At 41.5% G+C, this 17743-nt stretch overlaps 1 non-coding gene and 1 pseudogene across 1 annotated transcript; both read right to left on the minus strand.

Moving 5' to 3' along the window:
* Positions 1-822: 822 nt before the first annotated feature.
* Positions 823-921, minus strand: LOC145603257 (small nucleolar RNA R71; annotated as a pseudogene).
* A 14605-nt stretch (positions 922-15526) lies between these two features.
* Positions 15527-15632, minus strand: LOC145603215 (small nucleolar RNA R71). Its single transcript, XR_014104746.1, has one exon. It is a non-coding gene; the product is annotated as a small nucleolar RNA R71 (small nucleolar RNA).
* Between the last annotated feature and the right edge of the window lie 2111 nt (positions 15633-17743).

Below are 17743 nucleotides of genomic sequence, written 5' to 3' on the forward strand. Positions count from 1 at the left end.
GTAGCTTGACTTAGACTTTAGTTTTCATCATTGCATTCCCTTGGGATCGACCCTTAACTTGCCCTATATTCATATAAGGTTGGTTAGGTGTTTACAAATTTAGTTTGACTTGGGGAAAGGGTAGATAACGACATGCATTTTCCTCTTGTCAAAATGGCGCTGTTGCCAGGGAATGCTATTGGTGCTTAGCTTTTGTTGTTGAGTCTACTTCATTTTACTTGAAAAACACAAAAAGATTTTGTTTCTTTAGGCTACACTTGTAGCCGTGTTACTAATATTTTTCTTTGAGTTTTGCATGCATAGAACCCGTGATCGTTCCTTTGTTCCCCTTGATCCGGAAATTGAGAGAACTCTTTCAAGAAGAAGAGTGGCTAATAGATCCTTGGGTTATAGTTCTTCAAGTGAAGAAGAAATTCAAGAAGAGCAAGGCATGGGTGAAAATCCTAGAGTGGCCTTGAAGGAGCTTGGAGTGCCCGGGGCATATAGGTTTGAGAGCGGAATAGCTCCACCTACTACACCGGCAAATGACTTCGAAATCCGGCCGGCAATGATCACCTTGATTGAGAGAAGGCAATATAGTGGGGCCAAGAATGAGAGCCCATTGAACCATCTAAAGGAGTTTGAAAAATATTGCAACACCATCAAAGTCAATGGGGTTTCTCAAGAATTCATCCGCCTCAAGTTGTTCCCTTTCTTTCTAATAGGAAGATCTTTGGAGTGGCTAGACAAAGAGGTGAAGCCCAACTCCTTGAGAACTTGGGACGATGTCACAAAGGCTTTCTTGTCCCGCTTCTACCCCCAAAAGAAGACGGCGGAGGCAAGAGCCTTGATTCAAGGGTTCAAGCAAAGGCCAAGTGAAAGCCTTTACGAAGCATGGGAGAGATTCAAAGAGTATCAAAGGGAGTGCCCTCACCACGGAATCCCCACATACCAAGTGATCCAAATCTTCTATGGCGGTTTAAGTCCCCAAGGCAAGTCATGCCTTGATGGAGGGGCCGGGGGCCCTATCATGAACAAAACCGAAGAAGAAGTTGTGGACATCATTGAGGACGTGGTGACATAGTATAGGGATTGGCAAGATGGGGAGAGGGACTCTTCAAGCAAGAAATCTTCATTATACTCGGTGGACCATCTAAATGCAATCAACAACCTTTCCTCCCAAATGACAAACTTAGGAAAGGAGGTCACCGCAATCAAAGCTAAGTTGGAGAGCACTTCGTCCTCTTCTCAAGCCTCGAATCTTCCCTCCCAATTTAAGGGGAGAGGTACTCCTTCTAACTCTCAACCCCCTCCCTCTTCACATAATATGCCTATGGGTTGCTTGTTTTGTGATGCATGTGGATCGTATGATCATGACTCTAGTACTTGTCCTAATGAATGTGTTGATGAGTTTGATAACCATGAGAGTTAACATGTGAATTATGTGTCGAATAATAATGGTCAATGATTTGATAATCAAAGAGGTCAATGGAATAGGAACTACCAAGGCCAAGGGAATTTTGACAACTATAACCAAGGTGGTGGTTATAGAAACCAAGGGAACCAAGGTTCTCCTGGTAGCTATAATAATCAAGGTTATAGTGGCCAAAATCAAAGCCAAAATTATGGTAATCAAGGCCAAAGTTATGGTAACCAAAACCAAGGTTATGGAAATCATAACCAAGGTAGTGGTAATCATAATCAAGGTGGTGGAAACCATAATCAAGGCTATGGCCAAAGTCAAAATAGGAGTAATTGGAACAATCAAGGACGGGGTAATTTTCAAAATAATTCTCAAAGAGGTCCCCCACCCGGGTTTGTTCCAAAGACTCAAGGTGAAAGTTCCTATTCTCAACCTTCTTCACCTAGAACTAATTTGGAGGAGATAATTGAGAATCAAACCAAGTTGTTGAACACATACATGGCCGTAAGTGATAAAAAATTCAATGAAATGATGACCCACAATAAAATGCTTGAAAACCAAATCTCTCAACTTGCTAATGCCTTGAAAGATCATGCAAGCCCTTCTTCTTTACCTTCCCAAGGTCTTGATCCCAAGAAACCCGTGAATGCTATTGTTACAAGGAGTGGAAAGATTCTTGAGGAGAGATTGCCTAGGAAGGGTGTAGATAAGGAGATTCCTAGGGAGGTTTTGGTTGAGGATGAGGGGAGTAGGGCATCATTGGATGAGGTGGTGGTTGAGACACCTAGAGAGGTGAGAGTAGAGAAAGAGATTGTGAGACCCAAGCTCCCCTACCCACAAAAATTCATGAGACACAAATTGGATGAACAATTTGGGAGATTCATTGAGATGCTAAAACAACTCCACCTTTCTCTACCTTTTACCGATGTGATCAACCAAATGCCAAACTATGCCAAATTCCTCAAAGACATTTTGAGTGGGAGAAGAACTTGTGAGGTTGTGGAGACCATCAATTTGACCGAAAATTGTAGTGCTATCATCATGAACAAAATGCCACCCAAGTTGAAGGACCCCGGAAACTTCTCCATCCCTTGTGCCATTAACAAGATGCAAATTGATAATGCCTTATGTGACTTGGGAGCTAGTGTGAGCCTAATGCCATATTCGGTTTATCAAAGACTTGAGCTAGGGGAACTCTTACCTTCTAACATTACCTTGCAATTAGCGGATAGGTCTATCAAATTTCCAAAAGGTAAGGTAGAAGATGTCCCTTTAAGGGTGGGGAAGTTTGTGTTTCCCGTGGATTTTGTTGTTCTTGAAATGGATGAGGATGCCACCACTCCGATCATTTTAGGTAGACCCTTTCTTGCTACCTCGGGAGCCATGATTGATGTGAGGAGTGCAAAGATCTCCCTTAAGGTAGGAGAAGAGGTTATAGAATTTGATTTGAATAAGAGCATGAAGTATCCATGTTCTTCTTTGGAAAATTGTATGATGATTGATTCACTTGATATTGTTGTGTCTTCCATGCATGAGCGCTTGCTCACTTCTAACGATGCTCTTGAGAATGTTTTGTTGAACAAAGACAAAGTAGGTGCTTCATGCAAGGAGATGACTTTCTATGAGGAGTTACTTGATGGAAGTGTGGAGGAAGTGGATGAGCAAACATGTTTGAAAATCTCAAGCAATGAAGCTTTGCAAGCGGCCACATCACAAGAAGGTAATGGTGTGCCTATGGTAGAGCTCAAACCTCTACCATCACACCTTAGGTATGAATTCTTGGGCCCTCATTCCACTTACCACGTGATAGTTAGTGCATCCTTGAGCGAGAGCCAAGCTCAAGCGTTATGTGGTGTTTTGAGAAAACACCAAGGTGCTTTGGGGTACACAATTGATGACCTTAAAGGTATAAGCCCCGCCTTGTGCCAACACCACATAACGCTTGAGGAAGGCGCCCTTCCCTCTATTGAACGACAAAGGAAACTACATCCCCAAATGGGAGAGGTAGTTAAGAAGGAGATCACCAAGCTATTGGATGCGGGAATCATATTCCCCATCTCTAGCTCTAGGTGGGTCTCCCCCGTCCATGTCGTTCCAAAGAAGCGGGGCATGACCGTGGTTGAGAATGAGAAGGGTGAGCTCATTCCAGCTAGGACGGTCACCGGTTGGCGGATGTGTATAGACTATAGACGTCTAAACACATCTTCCAAGAAGGATCACTTCCCTCTTCCATTTATTGACCAAATGCTTGAGAGACTAACAAGGCACAAGTTTTATTGTTTCCTCGATGGGTATTCCGGATTCTTCCAAATCCCCATCCACCCTAATGATCAAGAGAAGACCACATTCACATGTCCTTATGGGACCTTTGCCTACCGGAGAATGCCCTTTGGGTTATGCAATGCACCCGCTACTTTCCAAAGGTGCATGATGAGTATCTTCGGAGATATGTTGGAGGAGGAAATGGAGGTCTTTATGGATGATTTTTCGGTGGGGGGTGTTTCTTTCGAGGAGTGCCTTGTGAATCTTGAGAAGTGTTTGGCAAGATGTGAGAAAGTCAATCTTGTTTTGAATTGGGAGAAGTGCCACTTCATGGTGGAGGAGATTTCAAATAGAGGCATTGAGGTGGATAAGGCCAAGATTGATGTGATTGAGAAACTTCCACCTCCGGTGAATGTCAAAGGAGTGAGATCGTTCCTTGGTCATGCGGGTTTTTATAAAAGATTCATCAAGGATTTTTCACTCATTGCTAAGCCCCTAAATGACCTTCTTCAAAAAGATGTTGAGTTCAATTTTGATGACAAATGCTTGAAGGCATTTGATAGATTGAAGAAGGCCCTAATCTCTACTCCTATTGTTCAAGGCCCAAGGTGGGATCTTCCTTTTGAGTTGATGTGTGATGCGAGTGATTGGGCGATTGGAGGTGTTTTGGGACAACGGTTAGACAAGAAACTTCATGTGATTTACTATATGTCCAAGACTCTCAATGGGGCTCAAAAGAACTACACAACAACGGAAAAAGAATTTTTGGCAATTGTGCACTCTTTTGAGAAATTCCGGTGTTACTTGTTGGGTTCCAAGACCATAGTCTTCACGGATCATGCGGCCCTCAAGTATCTCTTTGCCAAGAAAGAGTCCAAGCCAAGGTTGATTCGATGGGTGCTTGAATTTCAAGCTTTTGAGATTGAGATTAGGGACAAGAAGGGTGCGGAGAATGTTGTGGCGGACCATCTTTCCCGCCTTGAAGGGGATCAAATTCATGATGATGGTCTACCAATAGAAGATAGAATGCTTGATGATTTCTTGTATGCCATAGAGTTGAAGGAACTCCCATGGTATGCCGATTTGGTCAATTTTCTAGCATGTGGGGAGTTTCCACCCTCTTTCTCCAAAAACCAAAAGAGGAAGATCAAAAGAGAGGCAAGGCACTATTTGTGGGATGATCCTATCTTATACAAACGTGGGGTTGATGGCTTACTTAGGCGTTGTGTTCCAAATGAAGAGGTGCCTAGTGTTTTAAAAATGTCCCACTCGGACCCTAGTGGTGGGCACATGGGTGTTTACAAGACCGCTACCAAGGTTCTTCAAAGTGGTTTTTGGTGGCCACATCTCTTCAAGTACTCATGGGGCTTTGTTAAGTCGTGTGACCGATGTCAACGAGTTGGGAACATTTCCAAGCGAAATGAGATGCCTCAACAACCTATCCTTGAATTGGAGGTGTTCGATGTGTGGGGAATTGACTTCATGGGACCATTCCCCTCTTCATACGGGAATCAATATATCCTTGTGGCGGTGGACTATGTTTCTAAGTGGGTTGAGGCCATTGCCTCTCCAACAAATGATCACAAGGTTGTATTGAAGTTGTTTAAGAAGAACATCTTTCCAAGGTTTGGTGTCCCAAAAGCGGTGATAAGTGATAATGGATCCCACTTTGTCCATAATGCCTTTCAAAAGATGTTGAGGAAACATGGTGTGCATCAACGATTTGGGTTTCCCTACCATCCTCAAACGAGTGGCCAAGTTGAGGTTTCAAATCGTCAAATCAAGCTTATTCTTGAGAAAACGGTTGCTCGCAATAGAAAGGATTGGTCGGACAAATTGGATGATGCTCTATGGGCTTATAGGACGGCTTTTAAGACACCCATTGGTACCACTCCATATCGCCTTGTCTATGGCAAATCATGCCATCTCCTGGTTGAGCTTGAACATCGTGCCTTGTGGGCCATCAAGAAGATCAATTTTGACTTAGCAAGTGCGGGAGAGAAGAGGTGGTTGGATCTTCATGAGTTAGAGGAACTTCGGCTTGATGCTTACGATTGTGCTAGAACCTACAAAGCTCGATCCAAAGAGGTTCATGACAAGTTGATTGAGAAAAAGGAGTTTTGTGTAGGTGACAAAGTCCTCCTCTACAATTCTAGAATGAAGTTGTTCCCCGGAAAACTTATGTCAAGATGGAGTGGTCCATTTTTGGTGAAGGATGTTTTTGGTAATGGTGCCGTGGAAATTTCTCCTTTGGATTCCTCATCTTCATTTAAGGTTAATGGTCATCGGCTCAAGAAGTACTTTGATGGAGTGTTTGTTGGTCTTGTTCACAAAATGATTATTTTCAAGCCACCTTGAGAGGGTGATGCACGTCGAGCTAACGACGTTAACCAAAAGCGCTTACGGGAGGCAACCCGGATTCTCATCTCATTTTTCTTTTCTTTTCTTTTCTTTTCATTTTCCTTGATTACTTTTTGATCTTATGTTGTGTTGGTTTTATGTTTGTTTTGTAGGTTTCCTATTGTCATCACTTGTTGGAAAGAAGGGGTTTTATGAAGAGTTTAGAGTGCAGGGGAGAGGGCTCCCCGAGGGCTTGGAGAGACCTAAAGGGCCTCTTCAGCTTTCAAAGGCAATTACAATCAGGAACACCCCGCGGTTGCCTCGCGGTCTCTCCGCGGGTGCGGGGGAGTTTAGAGAGGTCTCGGAAAATTGGAGAGGGCGCGACATCCTTGGAGAGGGCGCGGCAAACATCAGGTATAATTTCTTCATTTTTGGACAGGAACTCCCCGCGGTTGCCCCGCGGTCTCTCCGCGGGCGCGGGAGAGTTCCCGAGACCGCGGCTCTTTCGGGAGAGGGCGCGGGTATCTGGGTTTCTTAAACCCGGACGCCCTCCCCTCTCTCTCTCCTCTCTTATTTTCTCACCTCCTCTATACTTTTCCCCTTTCTCTCTCTAAAAACCTCTCAAACCCTAACCCCAAATCATCACTCTCTTACTCTTCTCTTCACATTTTCCATCAAATCTTCACTTAATCTACCTTAATTCTCAAATTTCATCACTCCTACTCGAGTTTCTCGTGGTTTTTCAGCAATTTTCGGTAGTGTGTGGTGCTCTAAGCTTGATTTGAGTCTCCAATCTTGGTATACTTCTAACCTTTGTATTATTCTTGTCAATTTCACTTGATTTCTTTACATTGGTTGGTTTATCTTGATTTTGAGCATGATTTTTGTGTTTCATGGTTGTTTTTGTGAAATTTGGTAATTTTGAGTGATGATTGATTTTTCTTGATAAATCAAGCATATATTTGATAGATGGTTGTTGATATTGGTATTTGTTGTTGGAATTTTGGTTGTTGTGTTGATTGAAACAGGTACCTTGTAGTTTTTGGGGGTTCGGTTGGATTTGAAAGGAGGATTGTGAGTGTTTGAGGTGTTTGGTGTTTGTTTGAGGGGGTTGGAGTATTTCTTGTGAATTTTTGTGAATTTGTGTGATAAAAATGAATTTGTTGAGAAAAGTTAAGAGTAGCAAAAACCGCTCGAACCAATCTCCCGGCCAAGCTTCTCAAGGCCAATCCTCAAACCCTCAACCCCAAACACATTCCTCAACCCAAGATGACGCCCCTCCTCCTCTACCACCTCTAAAATTGTGGAACCGGTCTAAACAATTGCCCATCTATAACAAAATGAAAGACCGAAAGTTTAGACCCACCCGCCATTATTTTCGTGATAACATGGCCAAGCTAGGCATAGATAATGACCTTGATGTACTCCTCGAAAACCTAAGCTTGGGTGAGTTTTTGAAATCTAACCCCCGAACCTACTTGGAGCCTTCAATTGAGTTTTTCTCCACCTTTGAATTCAATAGGGTAGGGGAAACCGACTACATCATCTCTTTCCAACTCTTCAATGTAAAGCACACCATGAACCTAGCCGAGTTTAATGTTGCCCTAGGTTTCAACCCAAATGGTGATATCTTCGAGCCCCTTATCTCCCTTGCCCAAAGTGAGTACAATGAGGTTGCTTGGTGGAGAACCATAGCCACAAAAAACAGTTTGACTCCAAGATATCCCTTGCTAGTGAGATCATCCATCCGGCCCTTAGGATCCTTCATAGAATTCTCGGGTACTCGGTTTATAATAAGCAAGATTTGGGAAAGTTGTCTCGAGAGGAGATCTTGGTTTTGTGGATGGCTACTAAGCCGGAGTTGGGATCTAGGATAAACTTTGGCTATATTTTCATGGAGTGTTGCAAGGAGATCATGCATGGGGTTAAGACGGGGGAGATTCATTGTGGGGGCATGGTGACCCGTTTAGTGCGGTATTTTAACCAAGAGCGGTTCTTAGAGTCTTGCACTCCGGTTGGAGGGAGTGAAGACATTTGGATTAGTTTGAGGCAGGTTAACACCCTCCGTTTCATAACTAGTACTAGGAGAGCCGGTACCTACTCTTGGCTAGTGAGGAATACCCACCATTGCCTTCTCCCTAACCCGGCCGCTACCTCCATCTTTCGCCAAGCTAGGAATGTTTGGATGGTCCCTAGGGACAATGGTAGGATAGATGAGGATGAGATGGAGGAGGATGCAAATTTTGTTGAGGGAGCCGGGTTTGAGGGAGTCAATGAGAAGGAGGAGGAAGGAAGAGGAGAAGAACAAGAGGAACAACAACAACAACAACAACAACCGTTTCATCAACAACATGAGCATTTCCAAGAGGATGCTCAAGGAAGAAGAAGAGAGAGAAGACAACAACGACAACAACAACATCAACATCGACAACAACAACAAGACTTCCAAGGAGATGCTTATCTCCGGGAAATGGAGGCCATGAGAGCCCACATGGAACGCATGCAATTGAGCATGCAAGGTATGTTTTCTGACCACCAGACTTTATCTTATCAAACTAGCGCCTTGTATAACGCTAGTGTACGTAGGGGGGAGGTCACACCCCCGGTCAACTACCCTTATGTGCCGCCCCAACAAGGGCTGGTACCTTCCCGGGGTGGTGACGGCCTCCCTACGTACCCTTATTGGCAAGGGGTTGAGACTCCCGATGTGCCAAGGCGCAACTTCCCGCCCTATGATTATAGGGTCTCGGGGGGGAGTGATTATAGGGGTGACCCCGCTTATTACTATGTTGACCCCCGTCACCCCGAACCCCTTGTTCAACAAGAGCCCTTTGACCAATTTACCCAATCCTAACAAGACCTATTTAAGGGTCATTATGGATTTCCTCTCGGTTTCACCGGAGGTTGGGATGAGGGTGATGGTTTTGGAGGTGATGATGGTGCCGGCCCCAGTGGCCAATAGTCCCTTTTTCGCATGTTTGTTTCCCTTTTTGTTCTCCCCTTTTCCCTATTTTTGCATGTTTGTCGGCATCGGGGTCGATGCTTTCATTTTGTTAGGGGGGAGGGTCAAAAAGGATGTGTTAGCATGGGGACGACACCTTGGGCTCGGTGGGAAGTTTTTGATAAGGTTTTTGGTGGATCTTGGCTATTGGTCTCGATGTTGTGTTGCATGTTGTTGATTATTTCTTCGGATGATGTTTTTTTTGGGAACTTCTTAAAAAAAAAATTTTGGTTTTGATGATGATGGGTTCTTCTAGGTTTTTGTATATAGTTAGTGTTTAAGTGTTTTTATTGTTTGCTTTTGTTTGGAAGTTACTAACAATTTCATTTTGTATATATATAGCTTTCTTTTCTTTTAATCACCTTGTTCGTAGCTCATGCTTTGGATTGCGGAACCCTTTGGAGAAGCTCGTTCTTACTCTTTGGGTACTTTAGTCTAGCACGGACGCTTGGTGAGGCCTTTCTTATTTTACTCCTTTTTATTTTCACTTCTTTGTTTTCTTGGTTGCTTAGATTAGGATTAGATTTAGGGGAAGTTGAACGGTTCGAGGATGTATGAATTTAACACCTAGTGTGTTTGGGGTCTTTGGCGATGTGGCCATTAGACCACTTGTATGTCGATTGGGATAAACGTGTTATGATTACATCTTTGCCCTTTCCTCTTTCCCTTTCTTATCTTTATCTTAGTTTTCCATCTTTTCTTTTCTTTTCTTTTCTTTTGTTCTTGTTGGTGTGCATATCTTTTTGAGGCTTTCTTTTTACTATTTCTCTTTTTGAATGTCGGACTTGTATGCAATGGACTCTTGCTCTTGAATAATAGTCTTCCTAGGTAATTATGGTATGCACGGTTTGAGATTACGTTTGGTTGATTCTAGGATAAAGCATGCTAAGATAGTTGTCTAGAACTAGGGGGATCATGAAACCGGATTCTACTCGTTTGTGGCATGTTGGTAGTTGCTCCCTATCTTTGATTTGACAACCTTAGTGAGTTTTTGCTACAACCATGTGAGATGTATAATTGTTCAAGCTTTCATCAAATTTTTGCATGAGCGGCATGGATCCTTGATCTTCGCAAACCTAATCTAGAATCTTAGCATATGATTCCTAAGACCATGACCGAACTACCTAGGAAGGACAAAGGCAACTTTTTCGGGGAGGTATTTTTCTTTTTTCTAGGATAGTCCCTTTTATGTTTACTTTTTTTTGGATTTTGGATACATTTACCTACTTGTTACCCCTTTGAGCCTTCTTCCCTCTTTTCAAGCCGCATAATTAGATATTTTGAGCCTTTTGTTTCATTCTCTTTCTTTTTGGTTTTTGTGAAGCAAGGGTCAATGTTTGGTGATAGTGGTGTATGAAGTTGGGGTGTGGTTCGATTTGGTACACATATTTGAGTTGTTTTTGTGAATAATGGTAAATGCTTTTGTAAAAGCCGTCCGAATTGAGAAAGAGGCAAGGACTAATGCTTTAAAGGTGTATGAGAAAATTAAAAAAAAAAAAAAAAAACTCCAAGTGTCTTTCACCTCTCTTTGCATTGAGGACAATGCTTCCTTTAGCTTGGGGGGGGGGGAAAGCGTTAAGTGTTCACGCTTTTTGGTCTTATTTTAGTAGAGTATTGCTTTGAATAAGCTTGGGGGTGTTAATAAATTTTTGTTTGGTGATTACTTAAGTTTGGTGTTGAGATTTGGCCGGTCTTTGCTTCACATTTTAGGATAACCACCAAATTTTAAATTTTTAGCCTACCTTAACCCTTCTTGCCTTACGTTACAACCTTGGGGAAGACCTTTGGACCTGGGAGTTGAGTCTTTCATCGGTGGAGGGAATCATAGGTTGTGGACTAAGGAAAGGGGATGCGAAATCAAGATGTCGAGTAGCCTAAAAACTTTGATCTTTTTCCGGTTCCTTCGCGGAATCTATGAGATGCTCACTAAGGGGAGATATGAGATTAGTAGGGGGAACGCGGTAAGACTGTTTGGGATGAAGGTGGAGTGTGATAACTAGTTCCTATGCTTAGCATATTTATGTTTCAATCAACCTTAGGTATCTTATAACGTGCATACCATAATTCACTTTAGAAAGGTTGTTATTCATTTGAATTATAGTCTCTTTGTAAAGTCCATTTCGTAAAGATTTTGTTTCCTTTTTCCTTTTTCTTTTCTTTCTTTGGTTTGCCTCTTGGGGGTTTGGTGGAGAGTTATGGGTAAACTCTTAGGATACCCTTACGAGAGCATCATTCGTCCTCTAGGGCGATCTAGGGGTTCAAAATGGCTTGTTGTAGCTAAAAACAACCGTGATTCCTACGACAGTGAGTCCTAGTGTAAATTCTTACCCCCTCTTTTTCTTTTTATTTCGATTTGTCCCTTCTTATTCCTTCTTGGCCTTTGTTTTGCTCGGGACGAGCAAAAGTCTAGCTTGGGGGAATTTGATGAGTGTCATTTATGGCACTCATAGGGTAGTCTTTTAGGTAATTTCTTTCCCCTTCTCATGCTTTCTTCTCTTAATTTTGGTCCTTTTTCCTTTAGTTTCTCTTTTATTTATGTTTCTCGTGTTTTTATCGTGTTTTCCTTTATTTTGCTCTTTTTCCCTTTTATTTCTTTCCTTTGTTTACTTGTGTAGGTATTGTGAGGATCGCCTTGGCAAAGGATGCAATTCGGGACCTCAATGATCAAGCAAGGAAGAAGCATTTGACTAGAGAGGGCTTAGAGAGGACTCGGAGAGGTCTCCAAGGCATTTCCAGCAGGCCGCGGGCGCGGGCCCAAGACTTGCATTTTCCTCTTGTCAAAATGATCGGGTCTATCGGGAGAGGGCGCGAGAGCTGCCGTTTTCTTCTTAGCTTATAAATAGAATTGTATTTCCTTTTTGAATCCAACTTTTTGATAATATTTCATTAGCTTAGTTTTAGAGAGAGAAGTTAGAGAGAAGTTCTTGGTTTTGGATTTGTAACTCAACATTTAATCAATCAAGTTTGGATTTCTTCATTTTCAATCATCAATATTAGTGAGAATATCCTCCTTCTTACGTCTCTTACTTACTTGCTATTTGATTTTTGCTTGATGCTTGTTTTTCTTGGATTTGAGTTTGATAATATTTGAATACTTTGATTTCTATTAGATTTTGATATAGAATGATGATCAATGCAATTTCTAGTTATTTGATTTTGAATTTCACCATGATTAGTGAGTAGATTAGTTGCTAGGGAAAGGGGGAAGCATGTTTGATTAATGGAAATGCTAGTTGATGCTCTTTGATTGGTTGATTTGTTGCAATTAAATTGGTTGACATAGTTTTGCATGAGATTGATTAGATTAGGATTGATCACCCTATAAGATTAATCTAGATTGCATTGCAACTCTTAATGACATGACCAATTGATTTGAAGGTTGCTCTAATTGATTGAGTTTGCTTGTGATTCTTCTTGGTTTGCCTTTCATAGTGACCACTAGATTGGCCTATAGGAGATAGCATTTGAACTCTCTTGATTGCTACTATTGTTTGTCCATTGCAATACTTGAATTAATTGATTGAGCTTTAATCTAGCATTATCATTGATCTTGCATGTGGAACCCATATCCCTAGTGTTTAGACCCTTGATTACTTGTTGAATTTGATCTAGTTCACTTTAGTACCAACCATAATCTCATTTTCGACTTCGAGGTAGCTTGACTTAGACTTTAGTTTTCATCATTGCATTCCCTTGGGATCGACCCTTAACTTGCCCTATATTCATATAAGGTTGGTTAGGTGTTTACAAATTTAGTTTGACTTGGGGAAAGGGTAGATAACGACATGCATTTTCCTCTTGTCAGAAGGAGGGTTTGAGAAGGGGAGGTTGTGAGGTAGAATGAGGGAATGAGGAAATGAAAGAGGGAAGAAGAAGGAGAAATAAGAAGGGGGCACGGCACATCAGGTGCGGCCGCACCTGGCTGGTGTGCTCCCGCACACGCTGAGTGTGCGCCCGCACCATGCGCGTGTGCGCCCGCACATCAGCTGTGCTTCCTCTTCCTTTTTTTTTCTTTTTCTTTGATGCTTACTGACCACTTAGGTGCGCACATGAATCATGATGGTGATGAGCAACAACATAGGCAGTAGCTAAAAACATTTTTAATGAGCTCAAAGTCAAAGATTCATGTAATCACCACAAGAACTCACTAGGCATCAACTTCCTCCAACTTTTCAAACATGAATTTCCTATCTTACCTCCCTAAAATTCTTACCCCTTTTTGATGAGTGACATTTATGGCACTCATTTGATCTCTTTTTGGATGAATTTCATTTCATTTTATTACTCCTTTCTTTAGTTTTCCTTAGTTTTATTCTTATTTTCCTCATTTTATGCTTTTTGTAGTTAGTTTCTCTATTTTATGCATTTTCTAGTTTAATTGTTATTTTTCCCTTTTACTTTCTTTTTATCCTTTATTTGTAGGTTGTGATTGATAGTCCAAGAATTCCCGAGCTTCCTCTCCATGATCTTTCATTGTTTTTCATGCCTAATGCTTGTGCAAAGAGTTTCAAGTCAAAGGGGGATCCAAGGAGCATGCTTCAAGGCCTTGTATATGCTTTTCTCATGGATTATATTCTTCAAGAATTCCAAGGAAGTTGCTGCCTACCTTGTCCTCCATCATCATCATCTAGGAAGTGTGCACCACTTGAGCTAGGACGAAGAGAAGAAGAGGGGCTACCCAGTTTGGTGCGGGCGCACTCGGGGAGTGTGCGGCCGCACATTAGTCGAGTGCGGCCGCACACCTGGTGCGTGCGGGCGCACCTTTCTGGGTGTGTCCCGTGCCCACTTCTCTCTCTCCTCCGAGCGCCCGCACCGGCGTGGGTCTATTTTTGGGCGTCAATACCGACCTCCTCTTTGTATATATAGTTATTTCCTTCTATTTTTGGAAAAGGCGGGAGATTAGAATTCATATTGTTAGTTTTTTATTAGAATTTTAGAGAGAGAAACTCAAGGATTGAAGAGAGAGAAACTCAAGGTTTTTGGTTGATTGTTCAAGAATTCTTCATTGTAATTGATCTTTAGATCAAAGTTTGTAAGGATCTTCACCTTGATTTTAATACAAGTTTGCTTTTAGTTGATTTCATTTGTTTTCCATATTATTGTTGATTGATTGAAGTTTGTTTGATGTTTGATTGAAGTTTAATTGAAGTTTGATGGATTGTTGATTCGATCTTTGATTTCAAATATGTTGATGATGAAATTGATGATTAGTGTAGTTTTGATCTTAATTTCCATGGCTAGTAAGTAGTTTTCTAGCTAGGGAAATGGTGAAGCATGTTTGAGTGATGGATTGATGATATGATTAAATTTGGTTAATAATTCATGTGCATGTGTGTAATTGATTGAAGCTTGGCCATCTTTAATTGTTGCACTAGATTTCATTGTAAGCTTGCTATGATACGGGCCATTGATTATTAACTTGCAATTTCTCGATTGAGGTGCCTTGTGACGTTTCCTAGTTAGTGTTTAGCGTAGTTGGCGCTAGTTAGACCTCTAGGAGAATTATCTTGGTATGCTCTTTTGGATACATGATTGATCTTCCTTCATATCACTTGACTTAGTTGGTTTGACCTCCCAAATTACCATTCTCCATTACAATTACATGTGGATCCATTACCCTAGTGTCTTTTATATTGATTTTACACAAGTTCTTTGCATCATTTAGCTCTAGCTCTAGTTTCTATCATAAACCCCGCATTTGACTTCGGAGTAGCTTGACTTAGGCAATATACATTCAACCTCCATTCCTTTGGGTTCGACCTTGACTTACCACTACACTCCATAGGGGTTTGTTGAGTTACAAATATTGTTTGATTGGGTGGGGTGGTAGCCCAACGACCTACCGTTCTACATCCCATCAAAATGGCGCCGTTGCCGGGGAATGGTGCTTTGAGTGCATATTGTTGTTGAGTCTATTCCACTTTATTTGCAAAATACAAGAAGATTTTACACTTTAGGCTACACTTGTAGCCGTGCTACTAATATTTTCTTTGAGTTTTGTATGCATAGGTCCCGAGATCATTCAATTATTCCCTTTGATCCGGAGATTGAAAGAACTCTCTCAAGGAGGAGAGTAGCAAACAAGACATTGGATTATAGTTCTTCAAGCGAAGAAGAGATTGAACAAGAGCAAGTCATGGGAGAACATCCAAGAGTTGCCTTGAAAGAATTGGTAGTGCCTGGTGCATATAGGTTCGAGAGAGGCATAGCTCCACCTACAACACCAGCAAACGATTTTGAAATTCGGCCGGCAATGATCACCCTAATTGAGAGGAGACAATATAGTGGGGCTAAGAATGAGAGCCCATTGAACCATCTTAAGTAGTTTGAAAAATATTGCAACACAATCAAGGTTAATGGAGTGTCTCAAGAGTTTATCCGCCTTAAGTTGTTCCCTTTCTCTCTCATAGGAAGATCTTTGGAATGGCTAGACAAAGAGGTGAAGCCCAATTCATTGAGAACATGGGATGATGTCACTAAAGCTTTCTTGTCCCGTTTCTATCCTCAAAAGAAGACGGCGGAGGCAAGGGCTTTAATTCAAGGGTTCAAGCAAAAGCCAAATGAGAGTCTTTATGAAGCATGGGAAAGATTCAAGGAGTATCAAAGAGAATGTCCTCACCACGGAATTCCAACATATCAAGTGATCCAAATCTTCTATGGTGGTTTGAGTCCTCAAGGCAAGTCATGCCTTGATGGAGGGGCCGGTGGTCCTATCATGAACAAGACCGAAGAAGAAGTTGTGGACATAATAGAGGATGTGGTGACTTACTATAGAGATTGGCAAGATGGGGAAAGAGATTCTTCAAGCAAGCAATCTTCGTTGTATTCGGTGGACCATCTCAATGCCATAAACAATCTTTCCTCTCAAATGACAAACTTGGGAAAGGAGGTGACCGCAATCAAAGCCAAATTGGAGAGTGTTTCTTTCTCTTCTCAAGCTTCAAATCTTCCCTCCCAATTTAAGGGGAGAGGTACTTATTCTAACTCTCAAACCCCTCCCACTTCACATAATATGCCTATGGGATGTTTGTTTTGTGATGCATGTTGATCATATGATCATGACTCTAGCAATTGCAATAATGAATGTGTTGATGAGTTGGATAACAATGAGTGTGAGCATGTGAATTTTGTGTCAAACAACAATGTTCAAAGGTTTGATAATCAATGAGGCCAATGGATTAGGAATTACAAAAACCAAGGCAATTTTGACAACTATAATCATGGTGGTGGTTATAGGAACCAAGGGAATCAAGGTTCTCGTGGTAACCATAATAACCAAGGTTATAGTGGCCAAAATCAAAGCCAAATTTATGGTAATCAAAACCAAGGCTATGGTAATCAAAACCAAGGTTATGGAAATCATAACCAAGGTAATGGTAACCATAATCAAGGTGGTGGTAACCATAATCAAGGTTATGGTTAAAATCAAAATAGGGGTACTTGGAACAATCAAGGAAGGGGCAATTTTCAAAACAATGCTCAAAGAGGTCCCCCACCCGGATTTGTTCCAAAGACTCAAGGTGAAAATTCCTATTCACAACCTTCTTCTCCTAGGACTAATTTGGAATAATTGATTGATAATTAAACAAAGATCATTAACACCTATATGGCGGTTAGTGATAAGAAGTTCAATGAAATGATGACTCACAATAAAATGCTTGAGACTCAAATAACCCAACTAGCAAACACTCTTAAGGATTATGCTAGTCCTTCTTCTTTACCTTCCCAAGGTGTTGAACCGAAGAAACCTGTGTATTCTATTGCCACTAGTGGTAGGAGTGACCTTAGTGAGGGAGTTTCTTGTTCAATGGAGGGAAAAGATGAGAGTGGTTCTATGGAGAATGAAGTTGAGAGGGTTGAGTCTGAGGAAGTTTATTGTGAGGATTAGGAAAAAAAGAAAGTGTTGTTGAAAAGATGTGTGAGGAAGAGAGATTTCCCGATCTACCATACCCCCAAAAATTCTTGAGATTCAAAATGGATGAGCAATTTGGGAATTTCCTTGAAGTTCTTAAGGAAGTTCATGATTCCACACCTTCTACTGAGCCAATTCCTGAAATGCCTAGGTACTTCAAGTTTCTTAGGGAGATACTACAGGAGAAGATTGTAACGAGGGCAATTCGGTGGAAGAAGGGAAGTGTTTTAGTGCTCTTGTCCATGGTGAGCTTCCGGAGAAAATGGAGGATCCGGAAAACTTTTCAATTCCTTGCAAGATCAAGAAAATGATGTTTGAGAATGCTTTATGTGATCTAGGGGCTAGTGTGAGTATCATGCCCTATTCGGTTTTCAAAAGACTTGATCTAGGTGAGCTTCAACCATCTAATATAACCCTTCAATTGGCCGATCGCTCTATTAAGCTTCCTAAGGGGAGAGTTGATGATGTCCCTCTTAAGATTGGAGAGTTTGTTTTTCCCGTAGATTTTGTGGTTTTAAAGATTGAGGATCATTCTAGGGAGACCTTTCTTAGCTACCTCGGGAGCCTTGATAGATGTGAAAGGAGGCCGTATTACTTTAAGATGTGGTAAGCTAGAAGAGAGTTTTAAGTTGAAACCAATGCATGAGTCTCTATCTTGTGTGCAAGGTATAGCATGTGCTAGAATTTATCGTTCTATTGATGATGTGTGCATGGTTGATTCTTCTACTAACAATGCTCTTGAGAATGTTGATGATGTTTTTGCAAGTTTTGATAGCATGAAGGTTAGTGAAGAAGAAATTGTGATTCCAAAGCTAAAGGATGAGAA

This window comes from Chenopodium album, chromosome 21, assembly GCF_948465745.1.
Source record: "Chenopodium album chromosome 21, dcCheAlbu1.1, whole genome shotgun sequence".
In the NCBI taxonomy this organism is placed as follows: Eukaryota; Viridiplantae; Streptophyta; class Magnoliopsida; order Caryophyllales; family Amaranthaceae; genus Chenopodium; species Chenopodium album.